The sequence below is a fragment of the Papio anubis genome, chromosome X, assembly GCF_008728515.1.
Source record: "Papio anubis isolate 15944 chromosome X, Panubis1.0, whole genome shotgun sequence".
Taxonomy (NCBI): Eukaryota; Metazoa; Chordata; class Mammalia; order Primates; family Cercopithecidae; genus Papio; species Papio anubis.
The window spans coordinates 77,409,007-77,421,043 of NC_044996.1; the positions used below are offsets into that span (position 1 = coordinate 77,409,007).

General features: G+C 36.5%; 1 protein-coding gene across 1 annotated transcript in view; it reads left to right on the top strand.

Moving 5' to 3' along the window:
* ZDHHC15 (zinc finger DHHC-type palmitoyltransferase 15) overlaps positions 1–12,037 on the top strand; it is a 151,911-nt gene that overhangs the window by 22,385 nt on the left and 117,489 nt on the right. The gene's annotated exons all lie outside the window — the stretch shown is intronic.

Here is a 12,037-nt window from a genome sequence, read left to right on the forward strand (position 1 = left end):
AAATTGGAAATTATCAGGATTTATGACAGAGAAGGACACAGGTAAGCACTCTGACATAGTGACCCTAGGCTGTCTCTGTTCAACACTGTTGTCCTAGGTATGTTGCCTTTCTGCCCAATCCATCTCCTCTTTAAGGCATGGAGTAAAGGCCCCAGAAGAGACTTTAAAGGGTAACTCCTTCACCATCACAGTTCCAGTATATTTATTGTGCTCCTCTCTGCTCCTCACCACCATCTTGGCTTGACCTGCAAAATATACTACCTTTCTAAAGAGATTGTGGCATTTTCCATTTTAAAAGGTGTAAGCTAATCATTAGTCTTAATAAACCTTTAGCTTTACATTATTTTATCAGTAATAACTGTGAGTGTTTATGTAGCTACTTTATATAGCCAGTTTTAATTCTCACTTCAGGGGAATTAATTGTTATAATTCGTTAACCTACCTAGCATTCATATTATGCTGTTTTAAAGCTCCAATTTGCTGTTGTTCATCCAACAAAGGCATTGGCTACAGAGGCAAGAGAGCAGAGTGTTTGGAAGACAGTAGACCATAGTACACAAAAGTGTGAGTTCTGTAGCTAGACTGTCTGAATTCAAATCCTGGCTCTGCTATTTCCTAGTAAATTATTTTACCTCTTTGTGCTCATTTTATTCAATATAGAATAAAAATAATACTACCTATTACACAGAATTGTGAAAATATAATGAGTAAATGTATGTAGAGCACTTAGAACAGTGGTAAACAGAACATACTGGTGATTCAGTACATGTTTCCTACTATTATTACAACATTAGAGCAAGTCTTGAGTTGCCTCTTATTCTTATGCATGGCCCTTAAGGTCAGAGATCATCTTCTGAATAAAATATTTAATAATTATATACAAATATTTTCCACAATACATTTTCAAGACAAATTGAGTAGAGGCTTAGATGATACTGTACCATAATAGGAATAATGGCATAAGCCAGTGAGACTTGACCAGAAACAGATTCATAGTCTAATGACTATCTGGGGTCCCTTCTAACCCTGTGGATCTGTGACAGATCTGGGATGATCTGGAGCTTAGAGTCTAGGGATGGGGTGATGATTAAGAGATGAATTTAGGAATGAAATGAACATTAGGCATGATCCATCAGACGATTCACATATAATCAAGAATAATGCATTGCCCACAGTTGCTCATCTTGAAATTATATTTTCACAATTCTGTGTAATAGGTTTCAAATTATACTGCACTATTAAAGTAAAATACAATGCAGTATATGACTACTGGTAGCAACATTATTTGGCATTGGCAAAGAAAACAAAAAGCAGTGAAATTAAAGCCTCAAATAACATAACCTTTCAGTCTCCAAAGCTTGAGAAAACCATAGTCAAACATACTGCAAAAGTTTTCCCATTTCTTATCTACTTAATAATTCCTGTACTGGGTTGTAGAGTGTCTCACTAAAATTCACATCCACCTGGAACTTGTAAATGTGACCTTATTTGGAAAGAGGGTCTTTTCAGATGTAATCAAGTTAAGATAAGGCCATACTGGATTCAAGTGAGCCCTAATACAGTAATTGGTATCCTTATATGAAGAGGGAAATTTGCATATACAGACACATACAGAGAGAGGACAGCCATATGAAGATGGAGACAGAGGCTGGAGTTATAAATAACTATGGATTGCCAGCAACCTCCAGAAACTAGGAAGAGGCAAAGAAGGATACTCCCCTGGGCATTTCAGCAAGCGTATGGCCCTGCCTACACCTTGATTTCAGACTTCTAGCTTCCAGAACTCTGAGAGAATAAATTTCTGTTATTTTAAGCCACCCAGCTTGTGGTCATTTATTACCACAGCCCTAGGAAACTAATACAATTCCTGATAAATTTCACTCTCTAATGCACTGTTAAAAAGCATCGTATCAGTAGCAAATAACCAGACTTTGGTGTTAGATCTACCTCGGCTCAAGTATTGACTTTGCCACTTACTGTATATGTGATCTTGGGGAACTTCCCTAAATTTCACTTTCTTCCTCTGTGACCTTTCATGGTTATTTTGAGGTTATTTTGAGGACTAATGAGATTATGTGTGTAAATCTCTTGGTATAGTGCCTGACACATGATAAATACAAAATAATAGTTAATAGTATTATGATGATGATTATTATTGTTATTAACATTGGAGAGGATCTGGAAGATCTTCCTTCTAAGAAGCATAACATATTTCAGGATTATAATTCCTTATGACTACTTTTGTGAATAGATTGTCAAAATCCATACATTTGTATTTTATAGGGAGAACAATTGAGAACCAAAGAAGTAAAATATATTGACCTAGTTATGCTGATTCTCCTGCACAGAAAGAACTAAACTTCAGGTCATCTGAATCACAGTCCTGAATATTATTTTCGTGTGTGTGTGTGTACACACACATCTATATATATAATCTGCCTTGGTTTCGCAGGATTCAGATATTCTTTTTTCTTTTTTAATTTTTGTGGATAGATAGTAGGTGTATATATTTAGGGGGTACATGAGATTTTTTGATATGGGCATACAATGTGTAATAATCACACCAGGGTAAATGGGATATCCATCACTTCAAAGATTTATTATTTCTTTGTATTATAAATATTCCAGTTATACCATTTATTTTTAAATATATAATAAAATATTGTTGACTGTTGTCACCCTGTTGTGCCATCAAATACTAGATCTTTTTAAAATATGTGAGTTCATATGTTTTCCCATAGATCATACTTTTAAAAACATAATAATGTATTTATTTTGCTTTCATAAGTATATTGCATAGATGATTTCATTCAGCATCATACTATCCATATTTTGAAGATCATGACTGGGAAATCTTCCCTCCTCTACCCTTGAAGTAAAAATCTGGGATGATCTGGAGCTTAGGGATTTAGTAGAGTCCAGGGATGAGGTGATGATTAAGAGATAAATTTAGGAATGAGATGAACTTTAGGCATGATCCATCAGATGATGCACATACAATCAAGAGTAATGCATTGCCCACAGTTGCTCTTCTGTAAAAAGGTCCATTAATCATTTTAAACAAAAGTTCAACTCATCTAATAATTAATTTGCATTTTAAATGTTTTGCATACTAAATTTTCTGATTTCATTCATAAAATGGTTGTCATTATTTACCTTTTCAGAAATAGATGTAATTTCTAAATAACAGAACTGTTATGGGTCAACTTGTGTCCCCTCAAAATTCATCTGTTTAAGCCCTTACTTTTAGTACTTCAGAATGTGACTATTTGTATAAGGCCTTTAAAGAGGTAGTTAAGTTAAAATGAGGTCAACTAGGGTGGGCCATAATCCAGTCTGATGTCCTTATAGGGAAAGGAATTCTGGATACACATAGGTACAGAAGGAAGACCACGTGAAGACACAGGGAGAAGATGACTATCTATATGCCAAGAAGAGAGGCCTTCAAAGTGGCCAGTCCTGCTGACACTTTTATCTTGAACTTCTAGCCTCCAGAATTGTGAGACAATAAATTTCTGCCGTTTAGAGACCCAGTCTGTGTCCCTTTATTATGGCAGCCCTAGCAAACTGATATAAGAATATTAGGTTTCCATTTGAAAATCCAAAGTGTAGAAATATCGCTTCTAACAAAAGTAAAAATTGACAAATGAGATCTAATTAAACTGAAGAGCTTCTGCACAGCAAAAGAAACTATCGACAGAGTAAACAACCTACAGAATGGGAGACAACCTACAGAATGGAAGAAAATTTTTGCAAACTATTCACTTGAAAAAAGTCTAATATCCACCAGCTATAAAGAACTTAAATTTACAAGAGAACATCAAATAATCCCATTAAAAAGTGGGCAAAGGGCATGAACAGACAATTTCAAAAGAAGACATACATGTGGCCAACAAATGTGAATAAAAGCTCAATATCACTGATCATTACAGAAATACAAATCAAAACCACCATGAGATACCATCTCAGAATGGCTACTATTAAAAAGTCAAAAAATAATAGATGCTGGTGAGATGGTGGAGAAAAGGGAACACTTACACACTGTTGGTGGGAGTGTAAATTAGTTCAACAACTGTGGAAGACAGCGTGGTGATTCCTCAAAGACCTAAAAACAGAAATACCATTCAACCCAGCAATCCCATTACTGGGTGTATATTCCCCGAGTAATATAAATCATTTTACCATAAAGACACATGCAGGCAAGTGATCATTGCAGCATTATTCACAATAGCAAAGATGTGGAATCAGCCTAAATGCCCATCAGTGACAGATTGGATAAATAAAATCTGGTACATACACACCATGAAGTACTGTGCAGCCATAGAAAAGAGTGAGATCACGTCTTTCATGGCAGCATGGATGGGGCTGGAGGCTATTATCTTTACCAAACTAACACAGGAACAGAAAACCAAATACTGCATGTTCTGACTTATAACTGGGAGCTAAACGATGAGAGCTCATGAACCATGAAGAAGAGAACAACAGACACTGGGGTCTACTTGAGGATGGAGGGTGGCAGGAGGCAGAGGAACAGAAAAAAATAACTATTGGGTACTAAGATTAATAATACCTGGGTGACAAAATAATCTATACAACAAACCCCAGTGACACAAGTTTACCTATATAAGAAACCTTCACACGTGCCCCCGAACCTAAAATAAAAGTTTAAAAATAAAAGAAAGATCTGCTTTGTGTCAGATTCTCAATTATGCTAACCTTAATTTATTGGTAATATATTAAACATCAGGAAGGTGAGAGGGCACTGAGAGTAAAATGTCTGGGCTACAGTATGATCTTTTAGACTCACCTTCAGAATGTATAGGAAATCTTCAGGTTGGTTTTTATTACGTATCTCAGTGCTCTCAATAATATTTTATATTTATTATTGTAAAATTACTTTATAATTAAAGTTTAGAGGTCAGATAAAAGCCTCCCTTAGATGCTAATCCACTTCTAAAAGACGTTTAAATATTGATATTTTTGTTACAAAAATATTTATTGAAAAGTCAAACAATATAGAAATCTAGAAAATGAAAATTTCCAATTATCTTTACACTGCCTCCTCTATCACTATTCATAGACAACTGCTATATTTAATTTTATTTGTATTTGAGATCTTTTTCTTTGCATTCACATAGAAACATATAAGTATAAATGTGTATATTTATATAGACTTGGTTGTTTATTTTAATTGAGTGATACTGTGCCTATTTTTCCAAAACTATATTTTTTACTTAAGAATATATCATAAATGTATTTCCATGTTACTATATACAAATATATTTCATTTTTAAATGATCTCAGAGTATTTCATAGTATGGGTATACTAGATTTATTTAATCATATATTATTATTATTATTCCAGTAGTTTTGGGGGAACAGGTGGTGTTTGGTTACATAGATAAGTACTTTAGCTGTGATTTTTGAGATTTTGGTGCACCCATCACCCAAACTGTACACTGAACCCAGTGCGTAGCCTTTTATCCCTCACCCCACTCCCATCCTTCCCCTAAATCCCCAGAGTCCATTCTTAATGCATTTGCATCTTCATAACTTAGCTCCCACTTATAACTGAAAACATATGATGTTTGGTTTTCTATTTCTGAGACACTTCACTTAGAATAATGGTCTCCAACTCCATCCAGATTGCTCAAAATGCCATTCTTTTATTTTAATGGCTAAGTATTATTCCATGGTATGTATACACCACATTTTCTTTATCCACTCATTGGCTGATGAGCATTTAGGCTGGTTTCATATTTTTGCAATTGTGAATTGTGCTGCTGTAAACATACATGTGCAAGTGTCTTTCATATGACTTATTTTATTCTTTTATTTTAAACCAAAGATACATAGTAGTGGGATTGCTGAGTCAAATGGTAGATCTTTCAGTTCTTTAGGGAATCTCCGTAATGTTTTCCATAGTGGTTGTAATAGTTTACCTTCCCATTAGCAGTGTAAAAGTGTTCCCTTTTTACCACATTCATGCCAACATTTATTGTTTTTTGATTTTTGAATTATGGCCATTCTTGCAGGAATAAGGTGGTATCTCATTGTGTTTTGACTTCCATTTCCCTGATCATTAGTAATGTTGAGCATTTTTTCATGTTGGTTGGTCATTTGTATATCTTCCTTTTAAAATTGTCTATTCATGTCTTTAGCTCACTTTTTTTTTTTTTGAGACGGAGTCTCGCTCTGTTGCCCACACTGGAGTGCAGTGGCGCGATCTCGGCTCACTGCAAGCTCCGCCTCCCGGTTTCACGCCATTCTCCTGCCTCAGCCTCCCGAGTAGCTGGGACTACAGGCGCCCACCGCCTCCCCCGCTAGTTTTTTTGTATTTTTTAGTAGAGACGGGGTTTCACCGTGTTAGCCAGGATGGTCTTGATCTCCTGACCTCGTGATCCGCCCCTCTGGGCCTCCCAAAGTGCTGGGATTACAGGCTTGAGCCACCGCGCCCGGTCTTTAGCTCACTTTTTAATGGGATTATTTGTTTTTTCTTGCTGATTTGTTTGAGTTCCTTGTAGATTCTGGATATTAGTCCGTCATCAGATGCATAGTTTAAAAACGTTTTTCCCATTCTTTGGATTTTCTGTTTACTTCGCTGAATATTTATTTTGCTGTGCAAAAGATTTTTAGTTTAAGTCCAATCTATTTATCTTTATTTTTGTTGAGTTTGCTTTTGGGTTCTGGGTCATGAGCTCTTTGCCTAAATCAAAGTCTAGAAGAGTTTTTCCCATGTTGTTTTCTGGAATTTTTATGATTTCAGGTCTTAGTTTAAGTCTTTGATCCATCTTGAATTGATTTTTGTATACAGTGAGAGATGAGGCTTCACTTTCATTCTTCTACATGTGGCTTGCTAACTATCCCAGCACCATTTGTTTAATCGGGTGTCCTTTCCCCATTTTGTGTTTTGTTTTCTTGTCAAAGATCAGTTGGCTGTCAGTATTTGGCTTTATTTCTGGGTTCTCTATTCTGTTCCATTGGTTTGTGTGCCTGTTTTTATACAAGTGCCATGCTGTTTTGTTGACTGTAGCCTGGTAGTATACTTTGAAGTTGGGTAATGTGATACCTCCAGATTTCTTTTTTGCTTAGTCTTTCTTTGGCTATGCGGGCTCTTTTTTGGTTTCATACGAATTTCAGGATTTTTTTTCTAGCTCTGTGAAGAATAATGATGAGATTTTGATGGGAATTGCATTGAATCTGTAGATTGCTTTTGTCAGTATGGTCATTTTCACAATATTGATTCTACCCATCCGTGAGCATGGGATGTGTTTCTACTTGTTTGTGTCATCTATGACTTCTTTTTTATATGACTTCTTTCAGCAGTGTTATGTAGTTTTCCTTGTAGAGGTCTTTCACCTCCTTGGTTAGGTATATTCCTAACTTCTTGTTTTTTTCAGCTGTTGTAAAAGGAGTTGAGTTCTTGACTTGATTCTCAGCTTGGGCTTTGTTGGTGTATAGCAGTGCTACTGATTTATATAAATTGATTTTGTATGCAGACACTACTGCATTCATTGATCAGATCTGGAGCTTTTAGGATGAGTCTTTAGGGTTTTCTAGGTATACGATCATATCATCGGTGAACAGCAACAGTTTGAATTTCTCTATCGATTTGGATTTTTTATTTTCTCTTTACCTATTTCTTTCTCTTGTCTGATCGCTCTAGCTAGGACTTCCTATCCTATGTTGATTATAAGTGGTAAAAGTGGGCGGCCGGGCATGGTGGCTCACACCTGTAATCCCAACACTTTGGCAGGCCGAGGCTGCCAGATTACCTGAGGTCAGGAGTTTGAGACCAGCCTGACCAACATGGAGAAACCCTGTCTCTACAAAAAACACAAAATTATCCTGGCATGGTGGTGCATGCCTGTATTCGCAGCTACCTGGGAGGCTGAGGCAGGAGAATCACTTGAACCTGGGAGGCAGAGGTTGCAGTGAGCTGAGACCATGCCATTCTACTCCAGCCTGGGCAACAAGAGCAAAACACTGTCTCAAAAAAAAAAAAAAAAAAAGGTGGGCATCCTTGTCTTGTTCTAGTTCTCAGGAGGAATGCCTTCAGTTTTTCCCCATTCAGTATAATATTGGCTGTGGGTTTGTCATAGATGGCTTTCATTGCCATAATGTATGTCCCTTCTATACTGATTTTGCTGAGGGTTTTAATCATAAAGGGATGCTGGATTTCATCAAATGCTTTTTCTGTGTCTGTTGAGATAATCATATGATTCTTGTTTTTAATTCTATTTATATGGTGTATCACATTTATTGATTTGTGTATGTTAAACCAACCCTTCATCCCTGGTAGGAAACCACTTGATCATGGTGAATTATCTTTTTGATATGCTGTTGGATTCTGTTAGTATTTTGTTGAGGATTTTTGCATCTCTATTCATCAGGGATATTGGTTTGTAGTTTTCTTTTTTTGTTATATCCTTTCCTGGTTTTGGTATTAGGACAATACTGGCTTTATAGAATGATTTAGGGAGGATTCCCTCTGTCTCTGTCTTTTTGAATAGTTTCAGTAGGAGTGGTACCAATTCTTCTTTGAATGTCTGATAGAATTCAGCTGTGAATTTATCTGGTCCTGGATTTCTTTTTGTTAGCATTTTTTGTATTACTCTTTCTATCTTGCTACTTGTTATTGGTATGTTCAGAGATTCTATTTCTTCCTGGTTTAATCTAGGAAGCTTGAATATTTCTAGGAATTTATCCATCTTCTCTAGGTTTTCTAGTTTGTGGTCATGAAGGTATTCATAGTAGCCTTCAATGATCTTTTGTATTTCTGTGCTATCATTTGTGATATTTCCTATTTTGTTTCTAATTGAGCTTATTTGTACTTCTCTCTTTTTATATTGGTTAATCTCGCTAATGGTCTATTGATTTTATCTTTCAGATATCCAGCTTTTTGTTTCATTTCTCTTTTGTATTTTTTGTTTCAATTTTATTTAGTTCTGCTCTGATCTTTGTTACTTTTTTTTCTTCCACTTGGTTTGGTTTGGTTTGGTTTGTTCTTGTTTCTCTAGTTTCTTGAGGTGTGAGCTTAGATTGTTTGTTTGCACTCTTCGGACTTTTTGGTGTAGGTGCTTAATGTTACAAACTTTCCTCTTAGCACTGCTTTTGCTGTATCCCAGAAATTTCGATATGTTGTGTCACTATTATTATTCAGTCCAAAGAATTATTTCCTTTCCATCTTGATTTTATTGTTGATCCAAAGATCACTCAGGAGCAGATTATTTAATTTCCATGTATTTGTATAGTTTTGAAGGTTCCTTTTGGAGTTAAGTTCCAATTTGATTCCACTATTGTCTGTGAGAGTACTTGATATAATTTCAATTTTCTTAAATTTATTGAGACTTTTTTGTGTCCTATCATATGATCTATCTTGCAAAATGTTCCATGTGCTGATGAAAAGAATGTATATTCTGCAGTAGTTCAGTAGAATATTCTGTAAATATCTGTTAATTCCATTTGTTGTAGGGTATATAGTTTAAATCCATTGTTTCTTTGTTGACTTTCTGTCTTGGTGACCAGTCTAGTGCTGTCAGTTGAGTATTGAAGTCCCCCACTATTGCTGTGTTGCCATCTATCTTGTTTCTTAGGTCTAATAGTTATTGTTTCATAAATTTGGGAGCACAAGTGTTAGGTGCATATATATTTAGGATTGCTATATTTTCCTGTTGCCCTAAATATTTCACCATTATACAGTGTCTCTCTTTGTCTTTTTTAAACTGTTGCTCCTTTAAAGTCTGTTTTGTCTGATACAAGAATAGCTACTCTGGTTCACTTTTAGTTTCCATTTGCATTGAATGTCTTTTTCCATGCCTTTACCTGAAGTTTATGTGGGTCCCTATGTCTTAGGTGAGTCTCTTGAAAACAGGAGATACTTGGTTGGTAGATTTTTATCCATTCTGCCATTCTGTGTCTTCTAAATAGATTATTTAGGCCATTTACATTCAACTTTAGTATTGAGATGTGAAGTAATGTTCTATTCATTATACTAGTTGTTACCTGAATACCTTGTTTTTCTTTTTCATTACGTTTTTTTTTTTTTTAATATGTCCTGTAGGATTTATACTTTAAGGAAATTGTATTTTGGTGTATTTTGAGGTTTTGTTTCAAGATATAGAGCTCCTTTTAACATTTCTTGTAGAGCTGGCTTGGTAATGGCAAATTCTCTCAGCATTTGTTTTTGTGAAAAAGCCTTTATTTCTCCTTCATTTATGAAGCTTAGTTTTGCCAGATACAAAATTCTTGACAGACAATTATTTTGTTTAAGATGGCCAAGGATAGGACCCCAATCCCTTCTGGCTTGCAGGGTTTCTGCTGAGAAATCTGCTGTTAATCTGCTAGGTTTTTCTTTATAGGTTACCTGGTGCTCCTGCCTCACAGCTCTTAAGATTCTTTCCTTCATCTTGACTTTAGGTAACCTGATGACTGTATGCCTAGGTGATGATCTTTTTGCAATGAATTGCCCATGTGTTCTTGGCTTCTTGTATTCGGATGTCTAGATCAGTAGAAAGACCAGGGAAGTTTTTCTCGATTATTCTCTCAAATAAGTTGTCCAAACTTTTAGATTTTCTTTCCTCAGGAACAAAGTTATTCTTATGTTTGGACATTTGACATAACTCAAACTTTTTGAAGGCTTTATTCATTTTTTAATTTTTTTCTATGTCTTTGTCAGATTGGTTTAATTTGAAAACCTTCTCTTCGAGCTCTGAAGTTTTTTCTTCTCTTTGTTCAATTCTATTGTTGAAACTTTCCAGTGTATTTTGTAATTCTTTAAGTGTGTCCTTCATTTCGAGAAGTTGTGTTTGTCTTTTATGATCTCTATTTCACCCTGGACTTTTTCATCTATATTTTGTATTGTTTTTTAATTTCTTTAAGCTGGTTTTCACCTTTCTCTGGTGCCTCCTTGAGTAGCTTAATAATCAACCTTCTGAATTCTTTATGTGCAGTTCAGAGAGTTCTTCTTGGTTTGGATCAATTGCTGGAGAGCTAGTGTGATCTTTTGGTGATATTATAGAACCTAGTTTTGTCATATTACCAGAATTGTTTTTCTGGTTCCTTCTTATTTGGGTAGACTGTTTCAGTGGAAAGATTTGGAACTCAATGGCTGATCTTCAGATTCTTTTGTCCCACAGAGTGTTCCCTTGATGTGGTGCTCTCCTTCTTTCTCTGGGGATACAGCTTCCTGAGAATCAGACTGCAGTGATTCTTATTGTTCTTCCGAGTCTAGCCTCCCATTGGAGCTACCAGGCTCCAGGCTGTTTCTGGGGAATGTCTGCAAAGAGTCCTGTGACTTGATCCATCTTCAGGTCTCCCAGTCATGGATTCCAGCACCTGTTCCACTGGAGGTGGCAGGGGAGTGAAGTGGACTCTGTAGAAGTCCTTGCTTATAGTTTTGTTTAGTGTGCTGTTTTTTTCAAATGCTGGTTATGCTAGCAGTGAAGTTGTCACGTGGACAGACTCAGGACCTCTAGTTAGCCAGGGTGTTGTAGGACATGGAATTAGCTCTTGTTTTTTCCTCTTTGGAGCAGGGTTGTTCTGTTATAAGTTGCTGTAATGGTTTGAGTTGGCTGGCCTCCAGCAGGTGGTGCTTTGAAGAGAGTGCCTTCTGCTGTCGTAGAAGGGTATATAATCTTGCCCTACATTGACTAGGATGGGTACTCATGTTTTTCAGGTGATGGGTAGTGCCATTGGTTTCCCAGGAGTTTGTCTTTTGTCTTTGATGACCAGGGCAGTTAAAGAAAAACCATCATGTGAGGGCAAGGTTAAGTGAGTCTGAGCTCAAACTCTCCTTGGGTGGGGCTTGCTGCAGCCACTATGGGAGATGGTGGAGGGACGGTGATTCTCACCAATGGAGTTATGTTCCCAGGGGAATTATGGCTGTCTGCTGCATCAAACAAGTTGCCAGGGAAGTGGGGGAAAGCCGGCAGGGACAGGCCTCACCCAGCTTCCATGCAGCCAGCAAGGCCAATCTCATTCCTGCTTTGCCCCACCTCCCAACTGCACATCTATATCCAGGCAGCTGGTGAGCAGG